At 49.3% G+C, this 3,797-nt stretch overlaps 1 pseudogene; it reads left to right on the top strand.

Moving 5' to 3' along the window:
• The first annotated feature begins 325 nt into the window (after positions 1–325).
• On the top strand, positions 326–599 carry LOC144682405 (NADH dehydrogenase [ubiquinone] 1 alpha subcomplex subunit 3 pseudogene; annotated as a pseudogene).
• Positions 600–3,797: the final 3,198 nt, after the last annotated feature.

Genomic DNA, 3,797 nt, shown 5'->3' with positions numbered 1-3,797 from the left:
TACCTTCAGCTGCCTAGGCCCTGCACTCTCCAATTCCCTTCCTAAATTTCTCTGCCCTCTATCCTCCTTTAAGATGCTCTTTGGGGGGAATTTTACTGACCCCCCCAGCCAACGTATTTGCAGGTGGTGGAGGGTACGTAAAATAGGATGGGTGTCTAGCCTACTGCCTTCCCACACACCCCCCGAGCTATGCCCCAAAATACAGTGGGCGGGTAAGGCATCAGCCAGCCTGCCTGCCCTCAGGCCTATGGAGGCCCTTAATTGGCTAATTACTGACCAGTTAAAGGCCTGTTTCTATCTCTGCCGCAATAATACTTCCTGCAAGATGGCTATGTGGAAAATCGGGTCTTATGTGAAGGATGCCTGGACCAAGGAGCCTGTCATAGTCATATCCAGCGCAATTGGTTCGATTGCTTTAATCACCACTGCAGTGAGTCCAATGGCTGACACACAGGCCAGGTTGAACCAGGCTGTTCCATTCAATTATCCAGTTCCTGTCAGGGATGATGGGATTATGCCCAACATTCCTGCCCATCCGTGTGACAAGATTGGACCGACCCTGGAGTGGATGAAGAAACTTTGAGATGGAATTTGATTAGTTGATGCCGTGCCCTGAAGCCAAATATTTATATTCCTTTCAATAGAAATTCCAATAAACAGTGTGATTGAAGAAAAATATAATACAGGTGGTTGGGAAGGCAGAATGTAGGAGGCCAGCTCGATCTTTCATCAACTTGAGCTAAAAGACAGGAAGGAAAGGGGTGGGGGGGTTACCTCCTTTGGGAATGATGCCTTGTGCCCATTTGGGGAATCTCCCCCCACCTTTGTGGCTCCCCTCCTGGCCTCCAGAACTCGACAACCTACCTCATTCCCCCGCCTCCTTAGGACCCCAATCCAGCATCCATGCTCCTTCTCCCTGAGACTGCTTGTAGTCCCAGCAGCTTCCATTACTGAATTCTGATCCGATTGTCAGGCAGCTCACGAGGGCAGGACTTCCTTTCCCTGAAGAGTGGAAGTCTCACTATCACCTCGTTAAGGCCCCAATAAAATTCAGCCCTTTAAAACCTACCTCCTTGACCAAGCTTTTGGTCACCTGCCCTAATGCTGCCTGACCTGCTGAATAATTCCAGCACTTTTCTGTTTTTATTTCAGAGGAAGAATTTTCCCCCCTTTGGGGGGGAATGTTCAGGAGCGGGCTCGTGCAGGCACGCCTCCAATCGGCGCCCCCAATTGGGGGCGTGCCGCCATTTTACGTGGGCTGGCCAATTAAGGCCTGCCCAGCGTGACGTCCGCCAGGAAGCGCTATGTGCTCCCTGTGCGGGCAGGGGGGAATTCCCTCAGCCGAGAGTGCGGTCTTTCACGCATGCGCATGAAAGAGCGCACTGATCTCCCCAAGGCTAAGTGCTGCCTCAGGGAGATCAGCGCCAAATTTAAAAATGGTACATGTACAACAATAAAATTTCCCTCGTGTGACATGAGTTGGGACATGTCCATCACTTTTAATCAAACTTTTATTAAATTTTTAAAAACCCTCATGAAATCTCATCCCGCCCGTGGATGAGGTTTCATGCTTTCTCTGAAGCCCGCCAGGGCTCCCGGCCTGCCCGCCAACCTTGAGGTTACTTGAATTAGTTTTTAAATGGCCTCCACAGGCTGTTGACAGGTCGGCGGGCGCACAGCTGATTCGGCTGCCCCCCCGCTGACCTGAAAATGGAAATGACGCGGGGTGACGTTGGGAGTTCCGCCCGACAACATCCCGCATCATTTTACATGTCGGTGAGCGGGCCCCACCCCACCGCTCGCCGACCTAAACATCCTGGCCCAGGTTTCCAGCATCCACAGTATTTTGCTCTTTAAAACCATTGCCCACACTCTGTCTCTTAGCCAATTTTGTAATACCTATAGGTTTTGATTTTGTTATAGATCAAAGCATAAATAGATAAATGTAGAGAACCTGGTTTTCATAATATTCATTACTCAGTTGATAGAATTCACAGAATGCAATAAAGAATTAATAAATCATGGGCAGAATTTAATTTTGACAAATGGGGAAGTCTCACCTGTTGTATGGAGAGCTGGCTGGAGCCCCCCACCGTCACCTCCGTTGGGGAAGTCCCACTGGAATTAAGGCACTTCACCAACCGCGTGGGGCCTTTCCCAGGATTTAGGACCGTGGGGGCAGAAATCCAGCCCGCCGAGAGCTGCCGGCCAGTCAGACGCTGGCAGCTTTCCGCTGTCTGCCAATGCCAACGAGAGCATTGGCTGCTGCTGGTGTTGCACCCACCAGAGGCCTTGGTGAGGAACCCAGGTCACAGCTGATTGAGGGCGGGATGCGGGTCGTGGGGAGGGGGTCGCTAGCTGGAGGAAGAGGGGGTCGGAGGAAGGGTAGGGGTGGTTCTCAGCGTCCTCCATCCCCTGATGCCGGGTCCCTCGATCAAGAAGCCCTGTTGAGTTTGCCTTTCGGGCTCCGCAAGTGATGACTCCCCCGCCCACCGCTGGCTGAATACCAGTGGGCCTGGAACAAGGCCCCATAAGTGAGCATCAATTAAGGCCTCAATTAGCATCTAGTTGGGAAGGCCGCACATGAGCCTTCCTGCCCAGGACTTAATTGGGTGGAGACAGAAAGGCGGTGGTCTCCCCACCCTGTACCCTCCCACCCAATTAAGTGCCCCTTCCCGCCTTCAAACTCACCGCCAGTGGGGCATTAAATTCTGTCCAATGGGACTAACTGGATTCCTCTACAGGGAGCCGACATAGACTCGGTCCACCGAATGGCCTCCTGTACCATTATGACTTTAACTCTATTTGATCTAAACATTTGCTTCCTAATTATTGTAGGCTGGTAATGTTTACCGACTGTGATGAGACAATTCATACAGATGTGTTAAATGACCTTTAAGTACATTTGCACTAACTCTGACTCTTACACGTTAACCACAACTTGGTCCACGAATGGATATTTTTCTGAAAGGATGGTTTAATAATTTTGCCAGCAAGGCTTTAATGGTTCTAAAAGTTGCATTGCCTATTAACATTGAGAGCTATAGCAAAGCAGAGTTGATGATATTGGGGAAGTAATTGTTAATTTGATGTGCATCAACAACAATAACTTGCATTTATATTTTACAATTTAAGATTGAGCTACATAAGGAGTTAAGGAGATATTGGGACAGGTGACCAAAAGCCTGGTCAATGTGATAGACCTTAAGAAGGATCTCAAAAGGAAGAGGGAGAGAGAGAGAGAGAGACAGAGAAAGAGAGAGCGAGAGAGAGGGAGAGAAAGAAAGGCTTAGGAAGGGAATTAGAGAGCTATGGCCCAGGCAGCTGAAGACACAGCCACCAGTGGTGGAGCAATTAAATACGGAATATGCCAGAGCCAGAATTGGCAGAGATCTCAGAGCAGGAGGAAGTTACAGCAGTAAGAATGGGCAACGTCATGGAGGGATTTGGAAACAATCACGACAATTTTAAAATGGATGCATTGCTGGATCGGGAGCCAAGGTAGGTCAGCAAGCTGGTGATAGCAGATGACATTGCTTCATGACAGAGAATACAAAATGCTATAATCTGTTAATTTGCTCGGTTTCAAACTTGGTTGACCTTGTGGACTATTTGCTGAGTAAACAATGTTAGAATGTTTATGAAATAAATGCAGAAAATACTGGAGATATTCAGCAGGTCTGGTAGCATCTGCGGGGAGACAGTTATCTTGGGAGGAAGTCCCGCCTTAGCGAGCTACTGGTCAATTGGATTGGCTGGCAGCTTTGTAGTCCTACCAGTGCCAGCGGGAGCGCTGG

Source organism: Cetorhinus maximus, chromosome 7 (genome assembly GCF_964194155.1).
Source record: "Cetorhinus maximus chromosome 7, sCetMax3.hap1.1, whole genome shotgun sequence".
Taxonomy (NCBI): domain Eukaryota; kingdom Metazoa; phylum Chordata; class Chondrichthyes; order Lamniformes; family Cetorhinidae; genus Cetorhinus; species Cetorhinus maximus.
The sequence above is the reverse complement of the archived record's forward strand: the minus strand, read 5'-3'. Positions and strand labels throughout refer to the sequence as shown.